Here is a 13,287-nt window from a genome sequence, read left to right on the forward strand (position 1 = left end):
CGAGGAGGAGAGCCCCTGCACGGAGGAAGAGCCAGCTGAGGACACACAGCAGGAAGGCGGCCATCTGCAAGCCGAGGAGAGAGGTCTCACCAGACACCAACCCTGCCAACACCTTGGTCTTGGACCTCCAACCTCCAGGACTGTGAGAAAATAAATGTCTGTGGTTTAAGCCCCACAATCTGTGGTGATTTGTTATGGCAGCCCAGCAACTAATACAGCATGTGGAATCCTGAGATTTATGCCCTTAAACGATAATCCTGGTTGCTATGTGGGGGATGGGCCCAAGGGACAAAAATTGTTGCTTGGAGATATGTTGGGACACTATAAGATAAGATAGGACACGATCACAGAGACCCGTGTAGGAGACAAGAGTGGCCTGCAACAGGCTCATGGCAGCAGGGACGGAGAGAAGGGGAGCATGACAGAGATATGGGAGGCAAGGGCCAATCAGAGAGAGTGGCAGCAGTGCAGCCTGACGGGAGAAGATGGCAGAGGAGTATTAGGGAGGGGAGAAATGGAAATTTTTTGGAAAACAATCTCTGACATGCTTCTGGGCCCTAGAACAGACAGAACTTCTGAGCGTGGGACACTCGGTGACCATGCGGCCGAGACTACCCATCCGCAAAGTCCTGTCAGAACCAGGGGATCATGAGGTGGAGCAGGGCCAGCCACAACCCACAGTGAGGTGGTGTCAATTCTTTTAAGAAGTTTGGCTGTAAAGAGAAGAGAAATGGGCAATAGATAGAGGAAGTAGAGTTGTTTTGTTTTTCTTTTTTTTTTCTGAGACAGTTTGTTTTGTTTTCTTATGAGATGAAAGAGACGTAAGCGTATTTAAGCGCTGATGGAAAGGGTCTCGTGTAATGGTAAGTGCTGAGCTGCGCGCGACAGAAGATTTGAATAAAAGCGTTGGGTCCTACTGAAGGAGGCCGGAGGGATCGGCCCAAACCACACGTGCTTTATGGGGGAGAGAATGAATGGATGCAATTTATGTATAAACGAGAAAATGCGTGAATGAAAAGCACCTTCCTTCATTCTCTAAACAATGCTGCGGTTTAGACTTTCCAGTGCGGCTGCCGACCAGTTTCAGTTTACGCCCACGCAACCCAGGGGACACGTCATAAGCGAGCTCCGGCTTTGTGCTCCTCCTTCGGCTGCTCCTTTAGGCTCCTCCTACAGCCGTGGGCAGGAGCTGAGGGAGGGCTCTGGTGCAGCGGAGGGAGGTGCCCTGGGGTTTCCGGGCTACTTGCTCACTGTGCCCGCTGGGCCTGCTCACACTCAGAGATGCGCCTCCCCCATCTCGCTGTGGGTTGTGGCTGGGCCTGCTCAACCTCACGATTCGGTGGTTCCGACAAGACTTTGCTGATGGGTAGTTTCAGCTGCATGGTCACTCGGTGTCCCACACTCAGAAGTACTGTCTGTTCTAGGGCCCAGAAGCATGCCAGAAGCTCTTTCCAAAAGAGTTTCCTTTTCCACCCCGGAGGGCGTGGCCTCACTCCAGAACCCCAAGGGTCTGCACTGTGATTCTTCCAACTGGGACTGGCCAAAAACTCTACATGGCATCTTTTCCCAGCACCGATACCTCTACTACCACGGGGTCTACTGGATCATATAGCCCAAGCGGCAGGGGTGCTTGTGGCTGCAGCCAGGGTCTGCTGCAGATCCTTTTTATATTGTCCAGTAGATGGGCCTGGCACAACCCAACCAGCCTTTCCCATCCCTCTGGTGACACGTGATGCCCAGATGTAAGTGGCCACCAGCAGGGAATGAACATGCAATTTTAACAACGTCCCCCAACATGTTCAGTCCTCAGAAGCTTGCTGAACAATTCCTTTTTCCCTCCTTATAACTTCCTGTGAAGCGAGGCTTACTTAACCTCCTTGTCATACAGATGAGGAAACTGAGGTACAGAGAGGTCAAGAGACTTGTTCAAAAATGCTCCACGGTGTAAGATAGAGCCAAGCAGAATACCAGATGCCTCAGGCTAGGCAATAAAATCTTTTAGAAACAGGGTAAGTGGAGTAGAGAGGAGAGAGCATGGTAGCGGGTGCCTGTGATGGTTAATTTTATGTGTCAACTTGTCTGGGCTAAGGGAGGCCCAGACAGGTGGTAAGACAGTATTTCTGGGTGTCTGTGAGGGTGTTTCCAGAAGAGATTAGAATTTGAATCAGTAGCCTGGGTGAAGATGGCCCTCATCAACACTGGTGGGTGTCACCCAATCCAGTGAGGGCCTGAATACAACAAAAAGGTGGGAGAAGAGCGAATTTGCTCTTTCTTTGAGCTGAGACATCCATCTTCTCCTGCCCTTGGACATCTGCATTTCTGGTTCTCAGGCCTTTGAACTTGAACTCAGACCTTCGGGTGTGTACTGGAACTACACCACTGGCTTTCTAGGCCTCCAGCTTGCAGTCAGCACATCACGGGACTTCTCTGCCTCCAAAAACACATGAGCCAATCCCTCATAATAATTCTCTCCCTATCTATCTATCTACCTATCCCTCCATATCCTACTGGTTCTTTCCAGAGAACCCTGACTAATACAGTGCCCCTGTAAATTAAAAGCCAGTCCCAACCTGAATTACCAGAGGAACATAGTAGCCTCAGGAAGTTACCTGATTCGGTCAAGGTCAGTCCTTAGCACGGGGAAGTGGATGGTGTGGTCTGGGTGACCCTCGTCTCCCTCTGCACCCTCCTCCCCCCCAATCCGGGCCATGTAGAAGCCCAAACATTTGGGACCCACTTGGAGGATAATCGAACCAAACAGAATGCTCAGTGAAACCCAAGAATAACCCCATAGCAGATGAGATAACTCAGTCAAGGGCTTTGAGTTCCCTCTTCCTCCCCGACGTTGATCTTTAGAGGACCAGCTCTAGAACCTTTAATGAGCATCAGAACTGCCTGGTGGGTTCGTTAAAACTCAGATTGCTGAGCACCATGCCAATAGTTTATAATCCAGGAGGTTTGATTAGGACCCAAGAAAAGGTGCGTTTCTCACAAGGTCCAAGGTGAGGCTGTGTTAGCGTTCTCCAGAGAAACAGGATCTATATCTCCTATTTGTTCTAATGTCTCTCTTTCTCACTCTCTCTATATATAAAGAGAGTTCGCTCACCAGAGTGTGGAGGCTGAGAAGTCCCAAAATCTGCAGGCAGCCAGCTGGAGCCCCAGGAGAGATGAGGTCAGACCAGCAGCCTGATACCCAGGAAGAGCCGATGTTTCAGTTTGAGTCCAAAGGCAGGAAAAACCGATGTCCCAGCTCAAAAGCAGTCAGACAGGAGGAGTTCCCTCTTATTCACAGGAGAGGCAGCCTTTTTGTGCTATTCAAGCCTTCAACTGACTGGGTGAGGCCCACACACATTAGGGAGAGGAATCTGCTTTACTCAAAGGCCCTTGATGCAAATGTTAATCTCATCCAGAAACGCCCTCACAGACACGCCCAGAATGATGTTGACCAAATGTCTCTGCACCCGTGGCTCAGTCAAACTGACACAGAAAACTAACCATCACAGATGCTGATGCTGCTGGTCCACGGTGAGGTTTTGAAATCGCTGCTGCAGAGTGTCTGCTTCCTTTTGTGGTGAGATTAGCTCATAATCCCCCCTTCCACCAGCATCCTCACAAGCCAGAGGGGAGCATCTATGACCCCAGGGCAGGAGTCACAGTGGTGACCAAGTTCAACCTGCTTGCAGGCCATGGGACGTAGTGGGTCCCCAGCTGAGTGGCAGGGACCCTGCTCTGCCAGCCACAGGACCCACACAGGCCGCATCACTCCCCGGGCTTGAGCTTCCTTTAGAGTTCACAGATAAAATAGAGCATGTACTTACACTAAAAAGTATTCACTGTTTATCTGAAGTTCAAATTTCACTAGGCATCTCTTTTTTCTTTTCTTTTATTTTTTGCTAAATTTGGCAACCCTCATTTCTTTCTTTGTGAAATGGGGTGCCACCAAAGTCATGGGGATATGACAAGGCATCAGGTAGGCTGCACAGACAGGGCAGGCCACTGCTGCTGTTATCGTCAAGACTGCTTCCAGGGGCCAGCCCGATAGCGCAGCAGTTAAGTGCACACATTCTGCTTCTCGGCGGCCCGGGGTTCACCAGTTCAGATCCCGGGTGCAGACATGGCACTACTCGGCAACCATGCTGTGGTAGGCGTCCCACATATAAAGTAGAGGAAGATGGGCATGGATGTTAGCTCAGGGCCAGTCTTCCTCAACAAAAAGGAAGATTGGCAGCAGATGTTAGCTCAGGGCTAATATTCCTCAAAAAAAAAAAAGACTGCTTCCAGCCTAGGCTACAAGAGAGAAGCACATCTGGAGCTAACTACTCCCCTGGGCAGAGGGAGCACAGGAATGGGGCGAGGGAGATGAGTCAGCCTCGGGGAGGGTGGGAGATGTGGGGCTAATGTTAACCACAGAAGGATGTCCCTCTCAGGACAGCACTGACACCAGCAGAAAGTTCCCTCAGCCACAGGCTCATTGCTCTTCTTGCCCAGGGGAACAAGATTCTAAACTAAGATTCAGAATAGTAGCCAGCGCTGGCGTTTGGCAACCCCAAGCTGGATGGCCAAGCTCTCGACACAGAGGTGCCCCTGGTTTTCCAGCCCCCAGGCCAGCAGAGGCCTCTACACCCAGTCCCCTCCCTGTGCCAGGGCCCAGACCAGAGAGAGCACTCCCAATCTGGCTTGGCAAGAGGAGGAACTTTCCTAGAAGCAAGCCATCAGGGCGCCCGGAAGTGGGCGAGGTGCTGGGTGGTGGACTCCCCAGCCGGGCGCGGTCTGCTGGTGGCCTCACTGCTGATGGCTGCATGTTGGCGCTCTTGCAGCTGCTCCCTGTCTGCTCCCAGGCACGTCTGTGTGCTGCGCAGCCCTGTGAGCTCTGTGGTCGTGGGAAGTGCTAGGTCCCAGAGTCTGTCATCCCCTGCTCTGGGGCCTCCCCGCCTCCCATGGACCCCATGTCAAGCAGAATAGAGGGATGAATGGAGGCAAAGACCAGATCAAAGTTTAGGCCACTATTACTGAGGGAGGTGTGGGGCCAAGAGCCCCCACACACAGGGCCCCATGGAGCACAAGGCAGAAGTATAGACAGAGCCCTGGCCCAAGGGGGAAGCCACTGGCTGCTTTGCCAGATCTGCCACCGATTTGCTGGTTAGCAAGTCACTCAGCTGCTCCAGACCTCAGTGTCCCTTCTGAAAAATGGGCATTTAATAGTGACCCGGCCTGCGTCCTCAGGCTAACGTAAGAATCAACTACTGTGAAAAGATTTTGTAAACTGTTAGTTTGGGCTCTTTTAGCCACAAGTGTGAGAAACCAGACAGAAACCAGATGAGGTCAAAGAGGAATTTACTGGCTCAGAGTATCAAGACTCAGGATGGAACCGAGGCGCTCTCCTCTCACCCCTGCATCTTTCTGCGAGTCAGCCTCTTTCTCTGTAGGTCTGGCCCCTCCCGTAAGCCTGGAACATCTCCCAGCTTCCCTCATCTGCCGGTACCAACTTGAAAAACCCCAGAGAGGGTCCTCATTGGTCCCACTTGCGTCACATGTCCACTTGTGGATGTGGGGCACTACGTTTAGCTGACTCTTCTAGAACTGCATAGTTGGAGATCTGGGAGCCTCCGTTCCCCAAAAGAAAAGACATATTATTCCCTAGAAAGGGGGAATACGCTAGAAAGTTGTCTACTATGGAGGTACTATTTTATCACTAATATTATTATTGTCACTGACATCAGCATCATAAGTTGGCCACATTTTCCTAGTTCCCAATATTCTTGGGCAAAATAGTGGCTAAGAGCACAGGCTCTGGAACTCAGACTTCCGAATTCAAATTCTGGTTCTAGCTCTTTCTAACTGTGTGGCATTAGGCAAGTTGCTTAACCTCTCTGTGCCTCAGTTTATACATTTGTGAAGATTAAATGAGTTGAAATATGTGGACTGTGAAGAATAGTGCATGGGACCTCCCAAGTGTTCCATAAATGCTAATAATTATTATTGTCACAGAAAAAGGTGGCAGGGCCTAGGAACCCCAGCATGAGAGAAAACTGGGAGCAAAACCATCGCTCCTCACTCACTCCCCAACTTTCTTCCAGAAGCACTGACATCTTCAGGAACTACAGTGCAACAGAGACTCACTGAGCTGCGTGGTAAGCCCCAATCATTCGAAAATTACCAGACAAAGCATCTCTCCTCCAGAAGCCGCCAGTCAAGTAGGGGGGCAGATGTACAGAGAGAGGGCTTTCCTGCAAGGGAGCTCATGCTGGTTAGAAGTGGACGCAGGGTTCTGTGGGAAACCGCAGAGGGCCCTGGTCCAGAGGAAGATCCTGGAGGAAACCACACCTGAACTGAGACCCAGAGAGTGGGCAAGAGTTTGCCAAGCAAGGAAAGGTGGGCGGGGCACTGTGCTAGTTAGGGCTCGAGCTTTGGCTCAGCTGGTCCTCTCTCCTCCGCTTTATGCCTCTGAGGCTGGGGCTCTGCAAATTCCATTCCCTCGTCAGCTGGTTCCTGGCAGATCCTGCCCATAGGGGGCACCAGAAGCAGGCTGGAGGCAGGAGGAGAGAAGGGACTTGCTGCTTCCTGGTTGCTCGCTGTCCTGCCAGCTTCTCCCCAGCCACAGCCCGTCAGCCAGAAGCACCAAGTGCAGCCTCCAGCTCTGTGCAGCCGCAGCAGCTGGCAGCCGCAGGGGAGCAATTAACAGAGAGCAAGAGTCAAGAGGCTGTGCAGGGAGCATCAGAAAGTTTCCCAGGGGACAGCAGGCAAGGTCAGCTATGCGGGTGGCCCTCATGCCCAGCACTCGGTACCAGAAAGAGGCAGGTGGGGGCAGGAGCCAGCCCCAGGGCAGTGCAGAAACAAGACCCCAGGCCCTGGGAGGTGGGGCCCAGCACGCAGGGCTGGACCCAGGGGAGCTATGGTGCAAGGCAGGCACCCAAAGCACCCAATACCTCCTCTGCTTCCCAGGCATTGGTGGTTTATTTGAGGCCAGACCCGGGGCCAGGACTCTGAGTGTGGTGGTTTAGGGGAGGGGACGTCTCTAAGGACAGGAGGCGGTGACTGCACCCCCAGACAAGACAGGAGCTGGTTATCCTTGGAGGACCAAGCTCCCACACCTGTATTCAAAGGAAAATTCTTTAAGAGCACCTCTGTGTGCTGACACACGATTCTCCAGCAGGGGGTGTGAGTGTGGTGACCATATGTGGGAAGTGTGCACGTGGGCGTGTGGTGGCAGGTGGGGGATAGTAGACGTCTATGAGGTTGGTCATTCCCTTAAAGAGCTTATTTGTGGCATCAAACACTTCTATCTTCAACACTGCTATTCACTTCCATGGCTTCAATTTCCACCTTTACTCCTAAATATGCGTTTCCGGCCTTGACTTGGTTTTTCAGCTCTGGATATGCAAACTCGATTGTCTCCCCAGAGAAGTCCAGCAGCATTTCAAACTGCACGAAATAAAATACGTCACTGTCCTCCAAACCTGCCCCCCTTCTCCTCCCCATTTCCAGGAACCATAGCACGTTCACCTGGTCCCCAGGGCTCAAACCCTGAGAGTCATTGCTATCTCCTTCTCCTCACCCACAATCAAGACCACCAGGCAGTCCTCCCTTGCTTATGGCTCAGATCCACCCATGCCCCTCCCATCTGCCGCTGCCACCCAGGGCCCCTAGGCAGCCATTCTCACCCTCATCCTCACAGCACAAGGAGCCAGATCTACCTTCCAAAGCCCCACCCTCCTCTCCAAAGCTGCAGGCAACTCTCTTGCCTTTGGAATGCAGCCCACATGCCTCCCTCAGGGCCCCCCATCATCTGAGCCAAATGCCCTTGCTGCCATTCCCTCACTCGACCCCACACACACTCCCTGGGCCGCCCAGTTGGGCTCTACCACGTTCCCGGAGCAGGCCAGCCAGGGGGAGGTTCCTGTGTGGAAGGGGGAAGCGGGTGACACGACTCTAGAATGGCCTGGTTGCTCCTGGAGACAGGGTGGAATCTCTCCCTGTGTGAGGCTCACTCTCAAGAGGCCGCTCTCTGGGTTGTGATGACTAACAGTGGTGAGTGGCGCCAGGATCTGTGAATCTCAGGCAAAGATGGGGCTCCTGGCGCAGGGTCAGCATACAGAGGCAGTAACTTAGGGTTGTCCAGCCTCGTGTGTCCCTCACACAGTCCTCAAGGCCTGTGGGAGGACCCAGGACAGACCCACACCCATGAGAAGTGAGGAGGAGGCCAGCTGCCCTTCTCTGCCAAGTGGCTACTTTCCCACCTGGATCTTGTCTCACCGTCTAAGATTTTCTCTGCTTTTTCACCTCTGACCAGATCTCCTGGCGGTGGTGACAGACTGACCTGATCGCCTCTGATGGGAAACTAGCCCTACAGATGCCGTTGACATTTACATAGAGAAATTCATCTTTTCTGTTTTACTTTCATGTTATTTTTTTAAAGATAGCCTTGTATCTGGCCTTTTTTCTGAAGGGCCTGAACAGACCTTTGGACCAAGGCAAAAGTCTGACCTTTTAAAAAGTGTATATACAATATCACATAATTTTCCATAGTTAAAAATTGTGTAGTGAATACTACTCGGTCATAAAAAAGGATAAAATCGTCCCATTCACAACAACATGGATGGACCTTGAGGGAATTATGTTAAGTGAAATAAGCCAGATAGAGAACGACAATCTCTGTATGACTCCACTCATATGTGAAAGTTAAACATGTAGACAAAGAGGACAGATTAGTGGTTACCAGGGGAAAGAGGGGGTGGGGGGTGAGCAGAAAGGGTGAAGGGGTGCACCTACAACATAACTGACAAACAATAAAGTACAACTGAAATTTCACAAGGATGTAAACCATCATAATTTCAATAAAAAGTTTAAAAGAATTCAAAGCAAAAAAAATTGTGTAGCATTTTTGGTTCTCAAGTGAAAAGCATAGCTTGCACAAATCTAAACTTTATTCCCAAAAAAGATGTTTCCTGAGGAAATATATTCAGAGATGTCTTGCAAAATGCTATTTATCTTCAATTTTTTAAGCTATTTTCGTGGCTCCCAAATGCTTTACACTTATTCCCAAGAGCCCTGATTAGATGATAGATTCTGGGGTCAGTATAAGAGATATTTTAAAGAAAGTTCTAAGATTCTTCAATTTACAAAAAGTTTCCATCCAGAGTTCATACGAATGAAAAAAATCAACAATAATTTAAGAGCATCTATGTTCTATAGACAAAGCAGCAGTTAACGAAGCTCACAGTCAGGTCGCGACAACCTTACGGCTTAGATGCATCTTACTACATCTGAAACGTGTTTAATTTGTAGGAAAAAATAATGAAAAACACTAATTCCGGAGGATGATCATAACACAGAGTAAACAGTGATGATTCAGGAAGGAAGAGGGTGACTGTTATGGGAGCATCACTTTCCTAAACACCAAGATGGTCCCTCTAGCTTTGCTTACAATATAATAAATGGAAACAACCAAATACCCATGAGCAATAGGCCAATAATAGTAAGCAGCTATTAAAAAGGGAGGTGTGTTCTGGTACTAAAGCCATCACACACAAAAGCTCTTCCAGATCAATTGTTAAGAAACTTTGAGGAAAATCTAGAGTAAAGCACATTTCTATTTTAAAAGGGATATTGTAAGAATGTGTTTATCTGTGTGTGTCAGGATTATATCTCAAAGTAATAATCCGCTGGCTTTTTTCTGTGTTTGCCTCCCTCCGTCTCTCTCACCGGTCCCCCAAGGGCTGAGCAGGACAGTTTTTCTCTCTTCAGCCCACACCTACTCAGGAACAAAGATTCAAAAGCCCTCACTAGACACAGTTTCATTCATGCGTATTTGCAGAACCAGTTTTTCCTCTCCCAGAGGTGAGATGAGACTGTGACTGTGGAAGGAAAGAAGAAGGCAGAGGGAGCACTGGGAGGACAGGGAAGATGGATGAGGAATCACTGAAGTGTGAAGGAGGAGGAGAAACGATGAGTTCACATTCGGTGTGCCTTCCTCACCACCTCTCCAACGGAGGCCCATCTCTATTGGTCGACAGTACTAGGCACTGTAAGACTCCTGAACAGAGGAGGGATGAACAGTCAGTTTGGGCTACATTATGCTGCAGTAACAAACATCCCCCAAATCTCGGTGGTTTAAAACAACAAAGGTTAATTTTGCTCACACTACATGCCCATATAAGGTTGGCTGGGGGCTAGCTCTCCTCCGTGTCATTCTTACACAAGGACCCAGGGTGATAGAGCAGCCGCCAGAACACTGTCAATCACCAAAGCAGAGAGAGAGTGTAGGAAATTATGCACTGGCTCTTGAAGCTGCAACCTAGAATAACATACATCATTTCAACTCACATTTTCCTGACTACAACAAGTCATATGATCACATCCAACTCCAAGGGGGCAGGGAAATGCAATGTTACCATCTGCTCAGAGGAGAAGTAGAAATAGTGAACAGCATGAATGACAGCCACTGTAGAGGACTTGGCCCCCTGGTCTGGGGATGGAGGTCTGAAAAAAGAACTGCTTCCCCTCAACAGGTGGAAGAGAACAGGTTATGATTTCCCCTAGGAGCAGAGCAATAGTGGACTCTATCACACTTTACTTGTATGTGCATAGAACTTTCCGGAAGGAAGCAAGGAATCTGACTGCTCTGAAAATTGGGAGTTTGGAGTAAGAAATTGTGATTTTGACTTCATATCCTTTGTAATGTTTGAAATTTTAACCATGACATTCGTGTGGATTTGTCTACGAGACGCAGGTCCCCCACTCTAACTACTCAGCAGAAGACAGCGTAAGCGGCCAAAAGGAAATCCAAAGAATTGAGTGCTTCTGACTCGGAGTAACCAGGCTTTGCCCCAAACAGAGACACCAGATGCTGATGGGGCTGACCTCGGGTGAGAGAACACTGCTCTACTCCCCAGGAACCTGGCCAACACCTGCCCCAGATATTTGCTTGTACTTATCGCCTCTCTAGAGGGAACAGTGAAGACTCTGACCCTTGTCACCAAGATTAATTTTTTTCCAGTCCAAAGGCCAGCACCATGACACTATGTTATCTCTGAACTTACAAAAGAAAGTAACAAAAGGGGCTGGCCCCGTGGCCGAGTGGTTAAGTTCGCACGCTCCGCTGCAGGCGGCCCACGTTTTGTTGGTTCGAATCCTGGGCGCAGACATGGCACTGCTCATCAAACCACGCTGAGGCAGCATCCCACATACCACAACTAGAAGGACCCACAACGAAGAATATACAACTATGTACCAGGGGGCTTTGGGGAGAAAAAGGGAGAAAATAAAATCTAAAAAAAAAAAAAGAAGAAGAGTAACAATGAAGACCATGATCACGACTCAGAGCAAGCAAGTTCAATGTACTAATTTCTTAAGAAGCAGCAGATTTCCATCCAGGATCACTCCTCACTACCATCCTGAGGTCCAGAAAGGGGTCCTGGGCAGGACAAGAGTCCAGGGATGGTGTGCCAGGAAACTGCAAAGGGGGAGGAAGCTGCCCTCCCAGAGCCTGGCCTTAGGGACCCTTTCTACCATCACAACAAGACTGGGAGCCAAAAGGCGGGTGGTAGTGGGAAGAATGGAAAGACTGAGTCCCGAAATGAGACACTGCCTAACTGAGCTGTTCGGCCATGCCAGCACTGGTTCAGCCCGTCCCTCTGCTTTCCACCTCTGGCATGCATCCACTGCCAGCTGGACCGGGACTGCTCAAGACTTGGAAGACGTCCCTCCTCCTTAGAGAATCTTCTCAGGACAGGGCCTCAGAGCCCAGGGCAGAGCAGGGACCACAGTGAAGACAGGCATGGGCACAAATCATAAAAAATATAAATGTGATGCATTCCCTCATCATTCAACAAATATGGTATCATTTTGATCCATCAAGCATTATTGATGAGCAAGGAGCCAGGGACCAGGATGGGAACTGAGGGATGTACACACATGTCTAAGAACTAACCCCTATCCTCAGCAGACCTGCAGCCCAGAGGGGAGTATGACACATACCAAACACCAGCGTGCAGGGCCCAGCCAGGCTGAGAGAGACACAGGCAATTTGGTGGGACCCAAAGGAGGAAAGGGTTCATTCTCACTCAAGGTGTCCAGAAGATTTTCCTGGTGGACTTTCCGCCTGATCCAGGCCTCCTTTGACAAGGAGCCAGATGGAACCAGCCTCTCTTGCTATTTCCTTTTCTCTAAGGTTGTCTATGCTGCTGGGGGAAGGGATGTGAGGATTTTCCTAGAATTTCACTGGCAGCAGTGTTCTCAGGAATAAGGCTGATAAAGAGTTCACAGTTCAGAAGTGTGATGTAACAAAAATATATATTCTGTCTTTGTCACAGTTCCTGGAGCACAGCTCCCAAAACCCTTGGAATCTCTGGAGTGATGAGTGTCATTTGTATTCTCATGAGATGACTAGTGGCTAGAGGCCCCTAGATAGCTTCAGGATGGGGGTCTAGCTTCAGGATGGGGGTCTGGTTGGCAAGAGTGTCCAAGACATGATTAGAGGGTTAGAACTTTCAGCCTTACCCCTACTCCTGACCTCTGGGGAGGGGCGAGGGGCTAGAGATTGAATTCAATCACCAATAGCCAATGATTTAACCAATCGTGCCTACACAATGGGACCTCCATAAAAACCCCCAAAAGACAAGGTTCAAAGAGCTTCCAGGTTGGTGAACACATCAAGGTGCTGGGAGGGTAACGGACCCAGAGAGGGCGTGGAACCTCTGCATTCCTTCCCCAAGCCCTGCCCTATGCATCTCTTCCATTTGGCTGTTTCTGATTTGTATTCTTTAAAATAAACCAGCAATAGTAAGTCAAGTATTTTCCTGAATCCTGTGAGTCATTCTATCAAATGACTGAACCTGAAGGGAAGGGGTTGTAACCAAGTTGGACAGAAGTGCGAGTGACCTGGGGACCCCATACTTGTGACTGGCATCTGAAGTGAGGGCAGTCTCCTGGGGCTGAGCCCTTTAACCTGTGAGGTCTGGGCTAACTCCAGGTAGTTAGTGTCAGAGCTGCATTGAATTGTTGGACTCCAGTTGGTGGGGGAGAAATGGAGACTTGGTTGATGTGAGAAAAAAACCTAACAAGAAGGAAGGTCACGGGATGTTCCCGCATTTATTGCTGCCTTTTCCACATCGATAATCTCACTGACGAAAGCAAAGCCCTGTGTAGACCTGTCTGGGTTCAGTTTCAGGAGCAGAGATGCTGACCAGAAGTCTCTGCCCTCCTCTTCTTGAGTCGCCTCCCCCGCGTGCGCAGGAGCTGTGTCCCAGCCCTTCTAGACACTGCCGTCATTCCCTGCCGTCCCACCTT

This window comes from Equus caballus, chromosome 15 (assembly GCF_041296265.1).
Source record: "Equus caballus isolate H_3958 breed thoroughbred chromosome 15, TB-T2T, whole genome shotgun sequence".
Lineage (NCBI taxonomy): Eukaryota > Metazoa > Chordata > Mammalia > Perissodactyla > Equidae > Equus > Equus caballus.